General features: G+C 31.6%; 1 protein-coding gene across 2 annotated transcripts in view; it reads right to left on the bottom strand.

The window, feature by feature from the left end:
- Positions 1-21,533, bottom strand: part of LOC127706470 (alpha-1,3-mannosyl-glycoprotein 4-beta-N-acetylglucosaminyltransferase C-like) — an 82,111-nt gene extending 60,578 nt beyond the window's left edge. The window contains exon 1 of one of the 2 annotated variants that reach the window (XM_052211106.1): positions 21,395-21,533. The gene's annotated coding sequence lies outside the window, so the exon portion shown is untranslated. The remainder of the gene's footprint in view (positions 1-21,394) is intronic. The other variant, XM_052211101.1, reaches the window with a different exon arrangement.
- Positions 21,534-25,131: the final 3,598 nt, after the last annotated feature.

Here is a 25,131-nt window from a genome sequence, read left to right as displayed (position 1 = left end):
TCTATCTATTATAATTCTTAAGATATCAGGCAAAAACGCAAAAAATTGGTAAAAATCGCCATCAAAGGGCTACAACCCTCTAATGAGAAATCGACTGACAATTTCGACCATCAAACTAATTTGTAGAACTTGTCCTGCTGATCATTTTTGCACAAGATTCTCTCTATCTATTATAGTTTTCAAGATAATAGGCAAAAATGAACAAAAATGGTAAAATTTGTCATTTAAGGGAAATAACTCCTATAAGAAGTCGTCTGATAGTTTTGACGTATATGGACAATTGGTAGAGATCATCACTCTGAACATTTTTGCCCACGTCAGATTTTCTCTATTTATAACGGTTTTCAAAATAATAGACAAAACTTGCATTTTACCCCTATGTTCTATTTTCAGACATGTCAGCCATCTTGGTTGGCAGGCAGGGTCATCGGACTAGATACTCCAATGATGACTGTGACCTCGTTTGGTTAAATTTGGGCCAGTAGTTTCAGAGGAAAAGATTTTTGTAAAAGTTAACGACGACGACGGACGACGGACGCCAAGTGATGAGAAAAGCTCATTTGGCCTTTTAGGCCAGGTGAGCTAGAAATGACACATTTTGGTGTCCATAGCAACCATCCTAGCACCCTGAATCCAAAATATTTTGTTATAAATTATTGACTAGAAACATTGATACTTTATATTTATAACCACAACTTTAATGGAGGTGGATGCAAAACTGTATATTTTGTTCATGCTAAATGTGTTTAATTTGCCTTTACAAATACAATAACAAATGACCTCTGCTTCTGCGGTTCTGAAAATATTCAGCCTAATATTTGTTTTTAAATATGACATTGCTGTTATGTTTGGTTAGTATCAAGTTTCTGAAAAATATTAACAAATATCATTAAATAAAATCTGGCTTTGCTTCAGAATGCCTGCAAAATAGTTGTTTTTTCAAAATATAATTCCCTAAAATATACAGTTAAACTCATTGACATGATTGCCATGCCAATCGTGGCCTAGCAACACTTTGGGAGGCATTTTTCTGACTTGTTCACCTAATTAAATGGTCAGGCTAAGTTTCAGTGACCATGCATGCCGACCCCCCCCCCCCCCCCCCCCCCCCCCCCCCCCCCCCATATGAAATGGTTGGTGGTTACAGAGAATTGCTCTAAATTATATTAAGTCTGGTATCTTTGATGAGTTTTACGTTGATCCTAAGATCCCACGATTTACGATTTATTTTCTCTATCATCAGCTGAAAACTCGTCATTCAATTAGACCATCAATGTTAAAACTGCATTTATGCACAAACAAATTGATATCGTTTCATCAGCAGGATTCGAAAGTAAGCGGTTGGATATATCAACGACAACACCGCTTACACAGTTCTAAGCTCTAACAATGTTAAAACGGAATTTTTATAAAGAGAAGGGCGTCACTTCCAAGATGTCGGACTGGTTTATAGCTCTTCATACTCTTAATAAGCTTTAGATTTTCAAATATTTTGGCCTCGAGTATCACTGAAGAGACATTGATTGTCGAAATGCGCATCTGGTGCAGAAAAATTGGTACCGTTTATGTTATTACAGAGCTTTTTGATATTAATTTTTATCAAATGCTATCACTCGAAAACTAAGAGAAATAAATATACTTCTGCAAAAATTAAATCAGCCAAAAAGAGGTCATTTTACAGCTTACATCTACGTCCTTTGGTCTCTGGTGGATAGTAATCTCGCTAACAATTATACTATATATCTCCTCATATTTATACGTTGTATTTAACAGTAGGCAGGTGTCCATAAAATAACTGAAATCGTCACGAGCAACGGTAGATTGTATATAAATTTAACTAACCATTACCAGACATTACCAATATTCTTCCGTAACACAACTGCTTAATCACATACATAATTAAACTAACCAAAGATTCAGGCTTATAATTTGGTATGCCAGACGCACGTTTGGTCCTCAATGCTCATCAACTTTGTACTTTTTTGGCCTGTTTAAATTTTTTGATTCGATCTTCACTTATGAGTCTTTTGGTACCAGTCTTGTATTACAACTCCAGTTTCCGGTGCATGTCAAAACATGGAGGTAAATAAAATAGTCCATTTCTTTTTGAATTTTTTTCTGGACTCAATTTTTTCTCTTTGATTAAAAGTTTATGCTGAATTGAAACATATATATAGATTTGAAAAAAATCTTGCATCTTTTTGGGGATATCAATCCAAGAAAGTGGAAGGATATCATGTCTACTGGAAGTGGTGCGGACTGGTGAAAACAGCAAACAGAAAGTAGAAAAAAATTGTTTTGACTTCAGGGTTACCTACTTTTTATTCTTCGTGGCATGACCCACTTTTCTTTCGATTAAATCACAATTTCACATTAGTTCATACATGATATGAACATGAAAATTGTTTTCTATGTAGCATTTTTTATTTTTTTATTTTCAAAGATGAGCTGTTTTGCATGTAAGCCTATGGAGCAGTCAATTAAATGCAACCTGCATAGGGTAATTTTTTCCTATCTTCACTGCAAGGAAGTAGCTCATGTGGACTTTTGTGTGCCCAGAATGATAAAACATTATGATTTAAGGACTTTTTAAGAAAACAAAATCATGGGGTATCAAGTTACAATGAAAAAACTGAAATTATGTAATAATTATGATTTTTTATACAAGACACCATTCAAAAGTATAAATAGATATAAAGCACATCAGTTTGAGGTAAATTGAGATTCTGGTAGTATTACATACATGATTTTTAATAAAAAAGAACATAGAAAGATTTTTTCCTTCATAAAATCTTCTTCTTGTGATGGAAATTCTAGTTGCGCAGTTTCATTGAAAATCAGTGTAAAGTTGAAGGGACAGCTACATACAAAAGTAATTTTTTTCTTTAGGGTTATTATTTTTATGGCTCAATTGTTGACATATAGGTAGAATATGTATAAAATGAACTTTTGGTGAAAAGATTTTCACAAAATGTTTACTTTACAAGAGTCTATGACTTCTTTTCCTGTCTGCGGTACTGTATGGTTAATTGAAAATTCCATATTTGGGTTAAAAATTTGTTTAAAAAGTAGCATTTTTCAAAAACTATCCATCATGACAAGGATTTTTGTGATTAGGTGTGACAAGTAATCAATATTCTTACCAAAAACACCAATTTCAGTATTCATTTTGTTTTTTCTTGAATGTTATTGCAAATTTTATATGCATTGGGGTGACAAGTACAGCCTAAAAACCATCATATAGTAGGCATGTATAAAGACATGTATAGTCAAAAAAGAGAAAGGTATGGTCATTCTTGTCTATAGATAGTTGAATTGCAACAAATTCTTCAATATGAAAAAGTTTAAGGTAGTTTTTCAATTTGACTTAAACAAGAGGCCCACTTGGGTAGATTTCATGAAAAAAGGGGCAGGGGTAAACTATTGAATGTGGTTCAATCAAATAGAAGGAAAAAAATAAAAATAATAGATAAGAATTCTCTTCTAGCTTCACAGTATCCACATAATAAGAAAACATTCATAAAGATAGACTAGAATGAGATTTACAGATCATTTGATAGGCATGACTTATTTCCAAATTTTGCCTTTGTTCAGAAAGGGGTACTCCTTTAATAGTGGGATTATATTTATTATTACAACAAAACAATTCTTTTAATGGCATTTTTTATGTTCAAATATGGCTACTTAATGAAACTAAGTAAATGATTTATTTTTTTAAGACATGTCATTATAGTTATAGGTACCAGTCTTGTATTACAACTCCAGTTTCCGGTGCATGTCAAAACATGGAGGTAAAAATAGTTTTTTTTCTGATTTTTTTTTCTGGACTCAATTTTTTCTGTTTGATTAAAAGTTTATGCTGAATTGAAACATATATATAGATTCAAAAAAAATCTTGCATCTTTTTGGGGATATCAATCCAAGAAAGTGGAAGGATATCATGTTTACTGGAAGTGGTGCGGCCTAGTAAAAACAGCAAACAGAAAGTAGAAAAAAATTGTTTTGACTTCAGGGTTACCTAACTTTTTATTCTTCGTGGCATGACCCACTTTTCTTTCGATTAAATCACAATTTCACATTAGTACATACATGATATGAACATACAAATTTTTTTCTATGTAGGATTTTTTATTTTTTTATTTTCAAAAATGAGCTGTTTTGCATGTAAGCCTATGGAGCAGTCAATTACAAGACTGCAACCTTTTGTAGACGAAACTAGCGTCTGGCGTACAAAATTTAATTCTGGTATTTATGATGAGTTTATTCGTCTACATATGGCAGTTGGAAAGTTAAATCAAATACGAAGTTGAAAAGCATTGAGAACAAAAAATCGTGAAAAGTTGTGCAAAACACAGCTGAGGTAATCTATGCTTGAGGTATAAACATCTTAGCGTATCGAAGGATTCAACATTTCATAAACAGTATATTCTTAAATATAAACGTATCAGTGATAACTAATGTCAACACAAAAGTGGTGGATATACCCTCGAAAATGAGACGTCCATCATCAGTGGTATTGACATAGTAGTTGTAAAACACATCAAAGATATCAGGCGTATAACTGCATAAGCACTGAGTTATAAACAAAGCAACCATGTTTTTGTCCACCGATTTCAATAACTCCAACTAATAAAACAAATTTCTTATATGTAATGTGTAGAGAGCAGAAATAAGGAATATCATATTACATACAAGTGTTCATAAGTTTGCAATATACAACTATTCGGAAATCTACATTTGACATAAATATACATAAATCTAGTTTTGATTTGATTATATTTAATTATTACATCTTAGACGTGAATACGATATTTTTAATTTAGAATGATTTCCTTACGTTTAGTTCAACCGTGTGTCTTTAAAAGTCCCCCAGCTCAATTTTCCATTAACACAACGACAATGAATTGTTTACTGCATAAAACAAAGTTAATATTGCTATCTATTGTACCTTGATGATGTATTCATTAAGCATTCTTTGATATAATAAATATAATTATTGATGTATTTTTATTCTTGTCTTAAAGTGTTCTCGTAATCATGATTATTAATATTACAATTTATAAATGCCATATTGTATAAGATCTGAAATCAAAACTTTTTGGTTTAATATTTTGTTCGCATCAAAAGAGTTGATAGTTTATACTTGAATTGTTCTAATGCATTTTAATTTTTCTTTTTTTATTACAAGAAAGTTGTGGCAATGCCACTATTTTGGCACATTGAATTTGAAAATGGAAAAATATCACACATCTAGCAAATGACATCTTTCAGATTTTCACAAGACATTTTTTTGTCAGATCTCAATATTGATATTTGTGAATTTTGCCTTACATATTTGCTTTCAGCTTTCAAACTTCCCGTATAGCTAGAAACTAGAAGGAGTCTTATACAAAGATGTTGATGCGAATGAAATATATTTTAATGTGAGTATATTGCTCATATTTACTTTACCAAAATTATTTTTACAATGGCCCTATTTGATCAAATATTTCAAGTTTGAAATGTTAATGCTAAGTTGGACTGTATGAAGAGCAAAATAACAAAAATACTGAACTCCGAGGAAAATTCAAAACTAAAAGTCCTTTAGCAAATGGCAAAATCAAAAGCCCACACATCAAACAAACGGAAAACAACTGTCATATTCCTGACTTGGCACTTCTTTAGAAAATGGTGTATTAGACCTTGCTTTATAGCCAGCTAAACCTCTCACTTGTTCGACAGGCGCATAGAATTCCATTATAATGACAACAATGTGTGAGCAAAACAAAACGACACAGTAGGCAAAAATGTCAAAAATTGGAGTACAGCAGTCAACATTGTGTTGTAATCTTAATCACTGTAAAACAAATAACTATTTCAACAAAGAAAAAACAAAATAGCATATAGACAATATATAGACAAAGTACATCAGCGAAAAGGAAAGACAAGAATACAAAAAGTGACCATGTCACAATAACACAATGGCGGGATGTATAAATACCGAGCCACTCAAAAAGTATATTGTTAAAATATGGGCTAAACAATAAAGGTTAAAAATATAGAAAAACAGATAAAAAGAACACTATAACACGTAATAAAGATAATAAACAAGGTCAGTATCTAGAATCTATACTTCAAGACCATCATGCATTATTTGTGAAGTTGAATCGGAATATATATAAACAAGGTCTAGGTATCTTCCGATGATTTTTTTTAGAAAAAGAACGAGACGTTCTTTGACATAACCATGGTTCATCAACTTTCTGCTCAGACACTGGTGACGTTTTATACAATTTGAGTAGCAGCAGCAAGCTATTGAATACCGACTGAGTTGGGAAATGTATATCCCATATGCAGGTGAAGTTGATATGTTGCTCGTAAGGTGGGGGAAATTTATAATTTCAAAATTACAATCGTCTCGTTTGTCATAGATTCTGGTACTGAGATGATCGCTTATTTCAAATTTGAGGTATAAGTCTAAAAAGGAGACGGAGGAAGCCGTGTTTGTTGTTTCTTTAACTTCTAGTTATGGAGGATATATCAATAGAACCCAATCAGTAAAGTTTGTATTTTTAATGAAAAGAACATCATCAATATATCTGAATGTGAAATTAGATAATCTGGCTTCTTTGATCTTCTTGTTTTTGACAAGTGTCTGAAGGAACTCCTACTCATATGCAAATAAAAAGAGGTCGGCAAGGAGAGGCGTACAGTTCGTTCCAATAGGAATTCCGACAATTGTTGAAAAAAGTCTACCTCATAATTCAACAAACTCACTATTAACAAAATATGCCGTATGGTATCCCAAAAACAATAAATTTATAGCGTATGCTACTATTGTTATATTGAAAAGCATTGTGGATTATTTCTTTTAGACGATTTTCAATTTCACACGGGGAATGGTGATATAAAAACTGAAAACAACACGTTATAAATTTCATGCGTCCGAAGCACTTTTCTGGATTTACCTTCATCAGGAACTCTCAATGCCAAATATTTGAAAGCCAAGGACGTATAAGAACCGAAACAGTTGAAGAGCTATACGATCCAAAAGGATCTAAGAAAAAATAGTCAAATCCATCTAAGGTCAACTTTGCCTGAGGATGTTGAAACCTTAGTTTCTAAATAATTTTTAAATTTTTAAACGGACAATAATAAAGGGTTGAAAAATCAAAACAAGTTTTGATAGAATTAATTTCAGAGAAAGATCAAGATTTTTTAGAATCCACATATTATTAATACCACTACGCGAGTAAGCAGTTTCATAGTATTTCTGAAGACATTCTGTCACTGTGGACAAAATTTTTGTCAATCTAATGGACAGTTCCTTTGTGGAACATGCAGATGAGCCGGCAAATTTGCTGTTCAATGTAATGTTCATTGAAGCCATGAGGGCCTTATGATTCGCCAAAATCTCATCCTTGTCAAATGATATGTTTTTATATGTGGGATTACCTGAGTGCTCATTTATTCACACAACATCTTTGTTTAAGACACTCGTAGTAGTACGATTTACATACATACAAAAACAATATTATTTGAAGACATTTCACAGCTGCTTTGTCTCTGAAAACGGACTTCGGTCGATCATTCACACAGTTTTTCAACTTATGAATTCGACGTTTTAACCTTATTGTTTTGACCCATTCTGACAAAGTGTCCAGTTCAACTCCTTGTTTAGCCCATGCTCTGGCGTAATCTTAAATGGAATTGTTGAAAAGATTAACACAAAATAAATTTTCTGACCGAAGAGTTGTATTTGCAGAGCCATTTTATGATATTGACAGCAACTTACTTTGTAGTGATACAATGTATATATTTCTGCTTTATAAAGATAAAAATATGACTTATTTTATTTTACTTTCACTTTTTACAATTTATTCGTATGTTCAGACCAATTCGCATGTAATGATTTACAGGGTATGATGTCACAAGATCAAAGAAAAGCATTTAGCCAGATGGTTTTCCAATTATCATACGGAAAACCACAAAATTTCAATTGTTTAAACAATCAATGACCATAACTAAACTTTGAAAGCAAAAATGACATTTATCAAAATTAAATCTCTGGTCAGTAGTCCAATACATTCCTTTAGAATTCCAATGCTTGTTAATCCCTTTTTTATTTCAAAGGTTTTTTCAAGGTTGCAACGCAATCACCGAACATAACTCTGGAATGTTTAAAATTGCTAAAAATACGGAAATCGAACATAAAAAGAGAGGTGGGAGATACAAAATGGATATTCAACATATACGCCATGTATTTGGTAGTACGAAACACCTTATGCATAGCGTTCATATTGACTTTTCATGACGACAGCCATAACAATAGGATTAAACATGCCCCAAACATAAATTTGACAATATGACAATTCCTAAGTCACATCAACAATTTGTCCGCGTATAGGTGAATTGTACATGTGTTTTGCTTTCTGTTCGTGTACAAATGAACATTGTCTACTTTGAAAACTTTCGGCCTTTTCAGTATGAAAATCGGAAGCATAACCGTAGTAAATTTCTGCATGAAATAAAGAAAAGTTGTAAAAAAGTAAGATTCGGAGTACAATTAAAGATACAAGACGAGGCTGTTAAAGATTTGTCCGCATAGAGGGAAACACCTTGCAGGTTGAGTTTTCAGGGTAAATAACTTTTATCTCATCTGTTTTCTTGAGTTTTCGGCCAAATTCTTTTAAAACATGATGATTTCAACCTTCCCTTTTCGTATGTAGTCAAATTGTAATAATTTTTCCTTAGAATTTATTTGTAAATATCCGCCAAAAGAAGTTTTCAAAGACACGTTAGTTTTAGAGCCAAGACAGAAAAAGACTAGATTATCCGCAAATTTCATATAATTTCTAGTTTTCAATTTTTCAAACTAAGGGAAGTAATTTACCTAAAAGGGTCGAAGTCACGTGGTGCAAATCATATTCATATAGTACCTAGGATTTTGCCATATGCACAATTAATATTTCATATTGTGTTGTGGTTCTCTATAATTCATCATCCCAAAAGCACAAAGTCTTGAATTGACCCAACGATTTACGACCATAACTATGGAACGGCAAAAGCGAAAATGCTTAAATCAAAATAAACTTGCGTTTAGTTGTCTACACGTAATGAAAATTTACATCAGTTTTATGAAACATTTCTTTTATTTATCATCCATAAAACAAACTTTAAAATACAAATTTCAATGGGTACTAACTGTGCATCCCAACTGACCAACTAGGTTTTGTATTCATATGAGGCAGAATTTCTACTAAATCTTCTCAAAAACAAAAAGACAAAATTCTTTAATTTTACTTTCATATATATTGGTAATGTCCTTTCACTCAATTACCCACATTTGAGTGATTGCTTGCATCTCATATATTAAAGTGAACTTGAGATTTAAGATACTACCGAAGCTACAAGGTCTGCTTCGTATCTTGATCTTTTCCTCAATATCGATACAGATGAATGACTTTTAACGTAGAATCAATGACAAAACGTGATGATTTCAACTTTCCAATTGTTAACTTCCCATTTCTCAGTAGTAACAAACCCTCCGTTCCTGCGTATGATGTTTGCATATCTTAATTGATACGTTGCATTGTGCATGTTCATACTATAAAAACTGCATTAGCAGGGGTATGCTTCTGACACAAAAATTGCTCCAACAGAGTTATGAAAAAGAACGACTGTAATCGACACTATATAAATTGTTGGGTCACTTTCAAAATTGTGAATTCGCAAGGCGGGCATTCATAGCAGAAAATGCTTATCTGTATTTGACAAAACCTTTCGGAAGTTTTGGTTTGCAATGCTCTTCTATTTCGTCCTTTTAGACGAAACGCGCATCTGGCGTACAAAACTATAAGCCTGGTATCTTTGGTGATATTTTTTGTACCCTTTCGGCGCGTCTGGTCTCGCTCCTTTTTGTGGTTCATGTGATACCTCAGTGTTTGCTTGTTGTCTTAATTTGTTTTTTTATTCGATTTATGAAATTTTAACCCACCCGGATAAAATAGTTAAGCAAATTTAACTTTGAGCATATCGTTGCGAATAACAGATCTGTCTAGCCGGAAATCGGGTTCATCTAAGGAATTATTTATATTCTAAAGTATGCAAAAAAAATACTTAAACTGTCTTGTATTATATTGCGATTGAGTACGTCAATACACAGGTTTTGTGATAGTTTGTGATGATATTTGCTTGCCGACTATATTGTGGTTAAATGCTGACTACCATTAATGGCAATAAAATGTCTCAAATAAAGATAAAGCGTCATAGCAAGAAAACATTGAGTGCACTACTGAAGGGAAACATGATAATTTGTTAATCTAAATTGCTACTCAAATCAATGACTTTGTATTTGCAAACATTTGAGCGAACAACATTTACTCGCTTTTTCATCAGTTGAGAGAATATGTTTATTACTAAAAGGCCGTTTCAAAAAAGAATAAAGCATTTAACATCAACTAAAATATTGAACATGCGTTTAAAGTCCCTTTGAAGGTAGCATTTCAAATTAAAAAGATATGTCACTGTTAAATTGATCAATTAACACTGACATAATTAAATGAGCAAACGTTACGACTTTCGTATAATTTCTTATTCTGTGTCTAATAAGGTTCTGAATTCAAAGAAAAAAGTGTTCGGTAAATGTTCTGATGTATGTTACCATAACAGATTATTTTGAGGTGCGCTCATAAAGAAACAGAAAGACACAGATAATTTCTTCTTTAAAACCAATTAACAAAGGTACACAGAAGTTAATATATTATTATATTTAACAATGAAATGCTGAGGATGGTACATACATGGAACGGAAGAAATTTAATCTATACATAATAAACAATACAAAAATAAAATGAAGATACATATATAAATTATTTATAGGTATTCATTAACCAGAAGGGCTGATTTTTTTCCCGTTTATTACTCTGATTGATAAATTTTAACGTGGAAATCATTATCGTAGTAAACAGTGAATAAAACTTTAAGGTAAATGGTATCGTGATCAAAGTAATGGAAAGACTCAAAGGAAAATTCAAAACGGAAAGTCCTTTATCAAATGGCAAATTCAAATGCTCAAGCACAGTCAAAGAATGGAAACAAATCTCATATTCCTGACTTGGTACAGGCATTTCCTTATGTAGAAAATGGGGGATTCAACATGGTTTTATAGCTAGCTAAACCTCTCACTTGTATGACAGTCGCATATAATTCCATTACATTGACAACAATGTGTGAGAAAAACATACAGACAAAATAGGTAAAAATGTCAAAAATAGGGGTACAGCAGTCAACATTGTTATCTTATATAATTAATCACTATAAAAACAAATAACTATTTCAACAATTAAAAACAAATGGGCATAAAGACACTCTATAGACAAAATACATAAGCAAAAATGAAAGACAAGAAAACAAAATTTCTTTTGTTTTCAATGACAGGGTATTTCCTGATATAGTAATATTCGTTGCCTACATATGACGTGTTACAGCTATTTCATTTCAATAGATATGCCTCGGTGCTATGTTGGTTCTCATATGACAAATATGGCAACTGCGGTTAATAGTAAAAATAAGAATAATTACAAGGAAGTGTATTATGCTTGACACTACTGGCTGGGATTTAAAAAAACCGTATGACATGGAATAATCTTCATTGGGTACGCTTTAAATCAAAGGTTTTGAAAGCTAAAGATATATTACATTGAAATACAAAAAAGAAAAACAAAGGAACTTTTAGTAATTAGAACATATGAAACCTTTCAGGTCAACTTTGCCTGAGGAAGTCACAAAGTTTAGTTTTATTATAATGAATTAATTCTTTGTACTGGAATTTTTTAGACAAAATGCAGCATTTAATGCATGCCAATACAGAAGCCATAAGTACTGGGTAGACGATATCCTCAATTACTGATAGTCTACATGAAGCAGTAACAATTTAGTGTTGTTAAAAAATGTTTGATATGATTTCCGAGCGCACAACAGAACAGATGTTTTAGAATAACCTTCATCAAATATGCTAAAGACCATAAATTAACATAGCAAAACATATAAAACGTTGGAGTTAAACTCTAGATTTGATTTACCAGTACGATTTTTTTTCTTCTAAAAAACGTCAAATGTCATATGCGCGCGTTTCTTTAATAACCATTGTAGTATTCGGTTCGTGTACGATACCCCTCCACCACAGCTATTGAATAATGATAATGTTAAGCACTTAATGGTTAATTCTTGTCAATACAAGCACCCCAATTCTTTTGATGTGTCATTGAACTTTTTCATGTTTATCCAATATATTTAACGGCTCATTTTTTATTTTATTTTATTTCTATATGTGCGTGTTATTCATTTTATCAAGAGCATTATTTGTTTTTTTTTAGGAATGTAAAGTTCGACATTCGAATTTTTTAAATGAGTATCTATTATCATTATTACAGATTGACTTTAAAACTACAATAGTATGATCATAAAGCAATACAAATATATTTGATGACAAAACTGTTCGAACGAGAGGAAAACATGGATACAAAACTTTCAATAATAACATTTCGAAACTTTTATTCTTGATGTCAGATTTGGGCATAAATTGATTTAGTACATTCTTGTTTGCTGTATTCCGCTGGGCCGTTATACAATTGTGACTATTTAACCTCAATTACAAAAGTGTAAAATAAATATACATATATCTATGATACGCAACCACTTTAGCCTCTCTCTTAACAGCAGAATTAAACAAAACGCACCATAAAAAAAACAACATACCTTTGAGTATAATCGATACTCGTGAAGGATTAACATTGAAGTGCAGGGATGCCTTAAGATTTGGGAATGAGGTCACATGTAATGTGCAAGTGCTTTCAATTATCTTTATCAGCTTAAACAAAATTTTAATTTTGATATTCATGTTATAAATCGGTGTTATTTTGATTGATCATAAGTCGTCTAAACAAACATCATGTCAATTGTAAGCTTAAACGATTTTAATTGAAGTAGAACTTTCCATCTACAATCTTAGCTTACTTTTTATTTGTCAAAAAGAACTAACTTATCACTGATGGAACAATTAACATATCTAAACATTCAAAAGCTTAAGCACGATTATTTGTTCTCTTTCAGCCAATTATGGCCTAAATCTTGTTTTTACAATACGGCTTAAAGTTTTGATTTAATATACTATCCAATCAATGGCAGAAATAATATGTATTAATTTTTGAGTTTTATTTAAATTTCTTAAAATTCTCGGATGCCCAAGTATTTATGTGAATCGTATCGATACAATCATGTTCTAACATTCAAGAATAGATAGACAAAAATAAAATTACTGAATTCGTAAACGATAATCAACTCACGACTTTCTTCCCTCGTAGAATCCTTTTCGAATCCCCTGCTTCTCATAAATTCACTACTACATACATAGCTGAATTCATTTAAATTTTCTAGGGAAGGAATGTTGACAAATGTGCTTTAATTAAATGTTAAACCTTATCTGCTCTACCGATTTCGAGTTGATGCATTTTAAACAATTCAAATATTAGAGTATATAGACGTAGTAGTAAAACATTTATGTCTTACTTTGGAAGTCAAGATTATGTCAGTCGTTTTAGCATTAAACATCACGTCAACATTAAACTGAATCGATATTAAAGATCATTGGTGGAAAAAAATATACATTGTTCTTTCTGTGATTGTAACAAAATATATCGTGTACTAAACATATCCTTTTTTATCGGTTGTAAGATTCAAACTCTGATTCTAAAATATTTATCGTTCTATCATTCCCGACGAACCTCTTCATTGGCACGGCGATCAAGCTCGAATCTTTCAATTGATAAAAAGAAATATCATAATTCATTTAAAGTTTTTTAAACCTATACATTCCCAGTAGAGTGCTTATAATATATTTTTGTTTGTTTTTAGATATCAATGAATATGTGACAACTCATCGATTTTTAAGCTTGATAAGAAGGGAGAGAGTCGTTACGTTTATTCAAATTTACTCGATCTTGAGCATTCTATTTTGATTAATTAACTGGCGTTAATTATCAAAGGTGGTTACATTGTTTCTCTTATCTAAAGTTAAAAAGTCCATTTTAGTCACAACGTACATAACTTTTCAGGAAATATATAGTTGGTCAAAATTCAAAAACTTGGTAATAATGAAGGAACAATGCAACTTCTAAATCGAAATGTCTTCCTTACTTCATTATCTTAATGATTAAATGTCGCGGTAGTTGAAAACTCTGCTGTATTACTGATATGGTTATAATTATAAATTAACTGATTTCAAATCTTTGAATTTTTTGAAATTCTTAGGAATAGATTACCTTAGATGTACTAGTATTTGGCAAAACCTTTCAGAATTTGGCCCTCAATGCCCTTCAACTTCTATCTTTGACCTTTTTAACCTTTTTCGGCGTCACTGACGAGTCTTATGTAGACGAAACTCGTGTCTGTCGTACTAAATATCCTGGTATCTATGATGAGTTTTTTTTTTACTCAATTTGGATATTATATACATGTTTAATCTTTTAAGTGCCACTGGTTAAATTTTAACTGCTAAATGTGATATTATTTATTAGTAGGAGTTGGGTTTTAATGTTAATGTGGTCTGTTGTAATGTGCAATGTTGTTGGTTCCTGCTATTCTTTTTATGTATCATTTGTGTATTGCTAGAATTCAAAAGAAGTATTAGCGCGTTGTAAAAACTCATCAAAAATATCAGGCTCTTGATTTAGAAAGTGTATAATGAAATATAAATACACTGTACTGTTAGACTTATACGTGACAAGTCAGCAGTGAGGGATGAACGCATAAACAAGCGATGAGTGATGTGCGCAAACACTTACAAATGAACAAGAACTTGTATGTGGAAATAATACAAAGAATATAGTATTGGATGCTGAACATATAAATGGACAGTTCTGTTTGTGCGTCATTAATTATTTTAACGAGATATTTTGTGATTTTGAGAATGTGGACGGGAGAGTTGTTTGCTGTTTAACGTCCAGTGGCAAGTTAAATGCATAATCACGACGAGAACATGCTATTGTAATATTTATATGAACCCTAATTTGTACTAGACCGACACGTTTAGCCGGTTTTTAATGTACATCTCACTACATTTACAATCCTCATTTAGACATGTCACCCTTAATTCGGACTCCGGGCCGAATACTTTTTTTCGCTTACTCCTAAATGCTGCATGCTTTTTGGAGAAGCAGTAAATACTAATGTCATGTATTATAGAGCAAGTAACAATCAAACAATCTTCTCATATCAAAAAAACTTACCAAAAAGAAATAAGTTAAAAGTGTTGATATCATGGAATATTTCAACTTCTAACCAGTGCAGGTTAATAAATGATTTAGAACTTGTTTGCCGTTGTGTATTGTTCAGCATGATAATTGAAATGTTTTACGTGGGAAGTGATGTGAAACATTCAATATTTGTGATAAATAATATATTGTCGTGTATTTAATGCCAGTAATCAGGTTTATCTGCAGTAATTGTTTCCTGGAATTATTGATTTTCTAAATAGTATCTAAAACAAACACATTTTGGAGAAAGATAAAAAGAACCTAGCGTAATTTGGTTAAAACTATAAATGAGTTTTCAAATGAAAAGTTAGCTTTAAAAACTTTTCATACTGGAGTGACAAAAACTAAAATCTAACGACAGAATGTTGTGAATTGTAAGATAAGAGCAAATTTATAAAACGTGTTTTATCTTTAGGTAATGAATTAATTTGTTTGATTAAGCAAATGTAATGTTGAACTATTCCAGATTGAAGTTAAGTAATGATACATAAAAGCAAACTTAACGTGTCACTTTTTTGCAGTCGCATATGATCTGTTTTTCATTTACCAAGAAGTTGAACGTTGCTTTTCTTTCTTTTTTTTAATTCAGTTAGGTTGCTGGATTGTTGGCCTATTATTTTCATTAAGTCATCACTGTCAAAGTCAAAGGTTGATTCAGACGATTTTCTTGAAACCTCTATTGAATAATTAATTGTTGTTTGCTGAACGTCCAATGGCAAACATTTCATGCATATTCAGCACGAGAGCAAATTTAATTATACATTTGATAAATAAATAATGAAATGAGGGAATTCGAGCTGCCACTTGAAAAAAATGATATGAGGAACAGGACCAAATCCTTGCAAGAGGCCATTTACTGATTTGCTGCAAGGATTTTTACACGTTCAGAGAGAGAGAGAGCGTGGCACTTATCCAACACTAGGCACCAGATTTGACGCCCCAATTCAGACTAGGCGTCTGGTGGCTGCACAACCAAACTTACGCCTGTTGAATATGGACCTAACTGCTGGACGGGAGACGAGTTACCATAGTTTTGTATCTTATTCAACCACTGACATATCTCTATTTGAAATAGAACAAAATAATAAAAATAAAGCAGATCTGAAGCTTAATTTGGTTAGCTCAACAAACTAAAATTTCTGATAGTATAAGAAATTACAATGCAATGGTATTAAGTGCACCAAAGATATACTAGTATTGGTTTTAAATTTAATTACCGATATCACTATGAATCTTTTAAGTGCATTACTTTCGGTCATCTCGTGCTTCGTCAATTGAATCATCTAAAACAGTTGTTGTTGTAAGGATGACAGTATGGAGAATATGTATTATAATAAAATAATTACATTACTTAGATGTTTCTTTAAATCCATCAGTTTGATTGGTAGACAACTCGGCAATAACGATATGGTGTTCTGAAGTTTTTTTTAATTCTTAATAAAATGCAACACACTGCTTGCACGTGCACTCCATGGCAAAAGAGAGGCAAAAGATACCAAAGGGACATTCAAACGTTACAAATACGTAAGAATTGATAAAACAAAACGAACGAAAGCTTGATTTAACTCGTATTTTCAGTGTTTTAGCATTATAGCAATTGAATACTTGTTTATTGTTGTAATAGGATGTAAAAACATTGACCGAAGCACATTTTAGTATGAAGCGCGGACTTCCTAATTATGGTTAATAATATTAAAATTGACAAGAATTAAGTCCTTTGTTCTATGAGATGAAGGCCTACTTTATAAGTCAATAAATTTTGTAAAACAAAATTATCTTTATTACTTATATTTCAAATAAAAGGATCTAAACGATTTATTTTCAAAAATAATGGATATTTACACAGCTGAATCTCGTTACATTATTATTAAATGATATGTGTAAAGTTTCGGTTTTCATGACATTGACCAATGAAATTCAAGCTTAAGAACATCATTGGAATTACTACATGACATTTATACTTTTGTCATTTTTAAAAATTACACCCTATGAATTATGCAGAATTCTCTAAATCTATGCTCATATCCCAACGACATGAACAACCTCATATTTTGCGACTTTAAATTTAGATCATGAATAATTTCAAAGTTTTATTACATAAAAAGAGGCAGTAAATACCAAGGGGATATCCAAAACTCATAAGTCGAGAGAAACTGACAACGCCATGACAAACAAGTTAACAAAACACTACATAGAAAACTACTGACTTAAAAGATAAAGCTTTCAAAACTGACTCCTATATAGTGATACTATTTTTCTTCAAAATACAGAAAAGATCTTCATGAAAAATTACCTCTTTTTTCTTTCTTTTTTTTTTCTTCTTGTAGGAAAATACCTCTCATATAATGAAAAAAGTAAGATACTCCTCAAACAAAGGAGGACAAATGTGTCATTTCGACATTGTTTCAGTCTTTTTTCTTTTTTTTTTTTTTAGACTATGATAATTGATTTATTGTTCTAAAGCTGTTACAATAACCTTATTGCTACAGCTTTCACAAACAAGGTACCCTGATATATTAATATCTTTAAGAACAGGGTGTCTTAAAGATAAGTTTTACTTTATAATTGTTAGCTAATTACAAATACAAATATATTATAATATAAACTTATATAATTGCAAATCATTTAAATTTGCATTTACGTATATTTTATTCCGGATTTGACCTTTACTTTTCCATCCTTATACAATCTACCTGATTTGTTTCAGTCTTAACATGCAGGAAGTTATGATTTTATTCACTATATCAAACAAATGACGAAGTCAATAATAACCCAATAGAAAGTTGATTTCGAACAGCAGAACATTTAAACTGTGTTTATTCACTGTATTATTATATAATATAAGATGTGTATATAGTTAAACCAAATATACATGTACATATTTACAGTCGTAAATTTTGGTCATTTAGTTGTTATAAAAGCAACTTATTTTATGATACCTCTTAGAATTTAACTCATGAATATTTTAATATCGGTGTTTGGCATACATAGGGTATCCTGTTTATATATTTTATTATAATAATTTCACTATAATGATTCTCTAATCAGTTAATTATAAGTGACTTATATTTATCTTCTAAATTTTCTCTCGCCCTGCTCGTCCAAATTTAAAGTACTTCTACTATAAATTCAATTGGCTATACACAAGTTATACACAGAAATAGGGATAGTAGCTCACAGTAACTTATTATTTTCTTTAGCGATTTTTATTCTAAATAATTGTACAGAATTCTACCATTAAAAAAAAATAAAAATAAAAATAAGAAGAAGTGGTATGATTGTCAATGAAACAACTATCCTCCAGACACCAAATGACATAGAAGTTAACAACTATAGGTCAACCTACGGCCTTCAACAGTGAGCAAAACTCATAACGCACAGTCAGCTATAAAAAGCCCCGAAATGACAAATGTAAAACAAAATAAACGAGAAAAATAACGGCCTGATTTATGTACAATACAAAGAACGAAAAACAAATACGATAAACAGCAACAAACGACAACCACGGCGAATACGGAATGTAGCGGGTTTGAACAGTTTGCTGGCGCCAAACCTTCCCCTTAACCTGGGACAGTGGTGTAACAGTACAACATAAGAACAAACTATAAAAATCAGTTGAAAAGGGCTTAATTCATCAGATCAATACGAAGCAGAAAAATAATTAACAAAAACACAGACCGGACATGGCAGGATATCTATACATCTCAACAACAAACAAAAAAAAAAGACACTAACTACAGATCTGAGAGTACTCTCAGTTACTGACAGTTAGTTCAAAGCAAATAACAACTTATAAAGAAATTATATATCTAATACTAAAATATCAATCAGTACACATCATACATCCAATGGATTTAGTTTAAAGACGTCATTAACAGTAAGAGAAAAACATGACCTTGTGCAATGCCAAGATACAGGTATCGACAGATTATAGAACCGTGAATGTGCATATGTATATAACAATGATATTTAGTTTGGTAAGTTTACCCGGATCGCATCTAAATCTCCGTGCTCGGTAAACAACATTACCGTAAAAATTAGGATGTGCTATCCCGATTGAAATAATTTTTCTGCAGGTACAGCCAAACTTCCAAACCAAATCTTTGTATCCATTGAAAAATTTAGTAATGTTTTAAATTGATTTGTATCATTCATATATGTATTGATGCATGTAATATATGTAAAAAAACATAGCTACCAATTATCTTTGATGTAACTGCGAGCATCTTCGATACTAATACATCTAAATTCTAAACTTTATATAGGTACATAAAACCACACTCGTATAAAGCACCAAACCCTTTTTTCCCATGCACCTTATATATCAAACTTTATGAATAGATAGTAAGTACTGTTGCAGAACTAGTTAATACACTAGCTCCTATCTATATATATAAGTCATACAACCAGCAGACGGGAAAAACCCAATTTCAAACGAAATAAAATGTATATATTTGTACTTATGCATCTACCTTTTTGTCTCTGAATATCGATTAAACAAACTAGTCGACCGATCAAATGAAGGTATCGGTTGAAATCAATAATCGTGCAAAAAATCTTTCAAGTGATAAGAAATGGATGGGCGATCAGAACAATTTTTCAAATCGATCTGCCTAAAAAGGTAAGTATGATCCGCACAAAAAAGGTGTATGGAGTTTGTTCTTCACGGTTTTAGTTTTTAACTGGATTTTCTAGTTAATCATCATAAAGGGGTATGACTATATCTGACTACACCAGAAAATAGCATACGATTTCCCGTAAATTTGTATATCTGAATTGGAAATATTAGTATGACAAGTAAAACAAACATGCAAAATCAACTTGTTTAAAACCAATAGCATTCTGGAACTCATCAGGTAGTACGACTGATTTGATATAGATTTGCAACCTTGTTCTCGCTTTAGTTCAGCGATAAAACAGTTATAAAGGTGTCAGACCACCAATTCACTCCCTCCAATTAAGAACGTATGTAAAAGTAGCCCTACTCTGACACAAAATAGTGCTTTTGATGTCATTGTTTACTTAAACTAACCAACACATTTGCAGAAATGAAACTTTTGGTGAAAGAGAAATATATTTAGACCATTTTGAGCCAAAACTTACTTGTCTATGAGTTTGCATTAAAAATTGAGGAATAATGCTCTCCATAGTATACTAATTTAAGATTTTCAGAAAACCAGGGGTTATTTTAGTAGTACTTGGCTTACGAAAGGCAGTTCTTTATTTAAAAGAATTTAAACATGGGTTGAAATTGGCATTTAGAAAGTTGATACATGTACAATTCAGCGGCTCGATCTTTTCACAAAAAAAAACTTGAGTAAAAATACTCGTAAGTTATACACATTTCAGTATAACTTACGATCAATTCTAATCGTAAGAATTTTTGTGAAAAGAGTCGCAGGATATAACTGGTTTCTATGAAGTTAAACTTAAGACAAAATACTAGGAAAGCTGTGAAGATTGCAAAATTTGGTTGAATAGATAGGGATTAAGAATTGATGGTCAGACACCTAAAGCAACACATACACTTATTCGTTATTATCAGTCTAGTATATATTCATTATCAATCTGTTCGGCTGTTCTAAACAACTGTCATACAAGTGGGAGGTTTAGCTAGCTATATAACCAGTTTAATCCATCATTGTCTTCGGAAAATGCCTGTACCAAGTCAGGAATATGACAGTTGTTTTTCACTTGTTCCATTGGTTGATAGCGTTTGATTTTTTCAGTTTTTATGGATATCTCCTTTTTGAATTTACCTTGGGGTTTGGTATTTTTGTTATAATTTTTTATACTAGTTAATACTGATTTGTACTGTACAAGACAAAAATGGTAACTTGTAATTCAACTCAAAACACGATCAGCCAGGAAAAGGGCATTTTGGTGAAGCAATAATGATGTAATATATATATATACATAGTCTCATCAGCAAATTTGCGACCAAAGTTATCTTTTGGTGTTAACCAAAAAGGATAAAAAAAGAAACCCGAGGACAAAACTAATAATTTGAAATTATATGGTTAGATGGAATATCCAGTGCATGTTTACTACTTAGTATAATTATAAAGTACAAAGTATGAATTGTAACTTATCTTTCTTACCTTGAAACCTTAGTTCTTGGCAAAGATAAATAGTGAGAGGACCTCAGTTCTATTCTAAAGATAATCCAAATAAGTACAAACAGCCGATCTCGTGAGCTTTTATGGAATCACACCAACATCAATCTAACGTACTTTGTTGATTCGTTTAAACCATTTTATGTGTGGACTTGTACTATTATATAAAAACGTGTTTTATTATGCCGTAAACGTGATGATTACTTGTTTATTCAATGCAGTAAGTGGAAATTTAAGATACATTTACGGGGAAAGTGTATTTAAATGTCTTAGTGAAGATAATTGAATTTTGATTTTAAGAGGATAATTCATGTATGACATTCTGTTATTCATTCTATTTGAAATGATATACATTACATCAAAAATTAAAAGAAAAAAGAAAAAAGCTATCACAAAATATGCAGAGCAAAATTTGTTTTGTGGAAAACAAATTAAAAAAAAAGAAGTATGTTGAGTCTTATTTAAAGTACGTCTGCTGTTCGGTATACTATACATGTATTCGGATTATAAGGTACGAAAAAGAAATATCATCACTTAGCGTCTGGACCAGAGGCATTGCATACGCTCAACAATGAGCTGTTTTATTCATCGCATCCATCCATTTTTTTTTTTCATTTATGGACAATATTGCGATTTAAGTTCAAGTCATTATAAAATGTGTAGTACTGATGCAGCAATTCAATTAAAAGACACAGTTCCCGTTGTAAGATACTAGAATTCCACAAGAGGAGAACTCAGCCGAAGAGATTATGTTTGTGTCATGAATTATGCTGTTGGATTGTAAATTGTTTTGTCTTAAAATGTGCTATTAAATTACTTCAAACCCGGCAATGTAAACTATCGTTCCCAATGGCAAGCCATGATAAAGAAGGAGGAAAGATTTTTTTTTTTATTTTCGCAATCGTATATTTTTTTGGGGCCTACTAATGTAATTAGGTGATTTTGAAAACTAGTGGCGCAAATCGACGCATTTTTGGCGCAAACGATTTCTCACTAATTCCCAGACGCGATGCATCAATCTAATTAGCATACCTTTTAATTTAATGCTGCATGGTGAAGGATATTAAGTTCCTTTCAGGGACAGATTTTCAGATTGTATACTTTCATTTTGAAACTAATAGCTGGGACTATCATACTAAAAGTCCCAGCTAATATAGACACTGACGAAATATTTTATTACGATATTGTTTTATACCATTCGGATATATATTTTTATTAGTATTGTTTCGCAAAAGAAATTCAGAAAAAGTGAGTTGGTATATTCTGGGGCAAAAATTAATCGTTAGCTCTTAATACGTCTTCTTCTTTATCTTCTTTATAATTAAGGAGGGGCCTGATGGGGGGGGGGGGGGTCTCATCACGAATCACGAGTTGATTTTTTTGTCAATCACGATTCACAGAAAATAAATTTCCATGATCACGGATCACAAAAATATAAAAAAAAAATCTGTAGAAAAACGGATCACGATAGCGAAAATGCGCCGATCACGAAGAACGAAAATAACCCATCAGGCCCCTCATTAAGCACTCCTTTACTGTGAACTACTGAATGATGATAAATATGTAGGTTTATTGCCTTATGAACATTTAATATTTCATTTAAATGTACTGTTTTCGGTATATATAAACCAGAGACATATATACAGAGACATATATATGTTACAGGCATTTGCTAAATTTAGGCATTTTGTAAAATGACTGAATTTTCAGGCAATTTTTATTAAATGCCTAACCTTGACAGGCATATATATAAAATGACTAAAAATACCTAGTCATTTTGTAAAATGACTGAAATTTTGAAACAAAATTCAACAAATTGCCTGTTAAGTTTCAGCCAAGTTGTAGAAAAAGGATATCATTGAGATGCTTATGCCAAAAAGTGGACAAAAACACAACATCTTGCAAAGAAAATAACTAATGGTTCGGTAGAATGAATTCATTCTTCAAAAACCACCAGGGAAAGTTTGTATGTCATATAATATAGAAATAAGAAGATGTGGTATGAGTGCCAATGAGACAACTCTCCATCCAAGTCACAACGTGTAAAAAGTAAACAATTATAGGTCAAAGTATTCCTGACTTAGCACAGGTGCAAACAAATGCAGTGGGTTTAAACGTTTTAACAGGCGCCAACCTTCACCCTAACATGAAATAGTATTGAGAAAGCAAACTATAAAATATCAATTGAAATGGCTTAACTCAATCAAAAAGACATATTAACAAAAACAAGTAAACATATACTGAGCAAATAAATTTGATCCATGATTACACAATATAAATACAATATTAAATAAAAATGTAAAACAGTGTCAAAAAGACAACTTTATACAACCTTGGTCAAAATGGCGTTAAATGAAATAACGTACACAGGTAAATTTAAATATAACAATTTTGTTGTTAGGAGTACGGAGATATTTTTTAAAAAATAAATAAATTTGTTGTTCATAGTACGAGAACAGCAGTGGAAAGTTATTTTCATACTAAATACTTTGAAAAGGTAATGAAAGAGCTAATTAATACTCAAAGGTGGTACATATTAAAAATAGTGAGACGAGATATAACACAAAATTAGTAAACATTGAATAACAAAAATGCATTACAAATTGTGTCAACAGGTCAAATAAACACGAAAGTACGATTTGAAAGTACTCGCAGTTACTGAAAGCTAGTTAAAAGCCAATAACAATTAATAATAAAAAATCATGCATTTTTTTTTATAAAATCATGATATGTTGTTTTTAGTGAAACTACGTTTAGTATGTACTTACTCTGTATTTCAGATGGTAAATTTATGATTATTTTGTCAAAATGGCAGAAGGACAAATTTGTCTTTCAATAGGACAAAATTTACAAACGAAATTTTAGAAAATCCAGATTCAAAACAGTGAAGTGAAACATATGAAGCAGAGAAAAAGAAATTTGTTTTTAATTAAACAGTAGCAAATATTTCATGCATTTTAAGACGAGAACAATTTGGTTATAATTCATATGGGTTATTTCTGCATTGGATTAATCTGGATAAAGGATAGGAATTTCGACTGCCGCTTGAAATGAAGGTATTTTGGATAGGAACAGAAAATGCCACCTGCAGAACGTTCAAAGAGTTTTTAACGTGCAGAGAGTATTGCACTTTACTAACATGCGGCAATATATTCAATGTCCCCATTCAGAAAGAATGAGAATTTTTACATCCACATCCAAACAAATTCCCCTCTATAGCATGGGTTTCGCCAAACAAGGTCGTGTTTGGTTGTGATGCAAAGATATGAGTATCTTCATCTTCACTGCCTCAAGGAAATTCCTGGGTCTTTGCAATCTGATGAATTAATGAGACAGTAGTTAACTTTGGTTAAAATCTCGAAAATCGACCAAAAAGAGACAAATAACGGTGCATTAACAGGAAAGCGTCTCCTGTTATAGATGCATCACCCGTCGTGGGCAGATCTGCTTTAGTCCGTTAAAAGCTATAAGCCAAATGATTCAAGTCAAACTAAGCATGATAATGTATTTTGAATTTTTTGGGTAAATATGAAAAAGAAGATATTCATGTGTGACCTGTGTGCTTATCGCGAAACCCAATGTTGTCGAACGTTAAGGGCATACGATACAGTTTTGAACCCACGGTGATTTTTTTACGAAAATTTGCATACAAGCTATTTTTCACCTAGTCAATTCAAATATGTAATAAAAAAAATATACCTTCGTGTGCTACTTTAAGAGAT

This window comes from Mytilus californianus, unplaced genomic scaffold (assembly GCF_021869535.1).
Source record: "Mytilus californianus isolate M0D057914Y unplaced genomic scaffold, xbMytCali1.0.p SCAF_6, whole genome shotgun sequence".
NCBI lineage: Eukaryota > Metazoa > Mollusca > Bivalvia > Mytilida > Mytilidae > Mytilus > Mytilus californianus.
The sequence above is the reverse complement of the archived record's forward strand: the minus strand, read 5'-3'. Positions and strand labels throughout refer to the sequence as shown.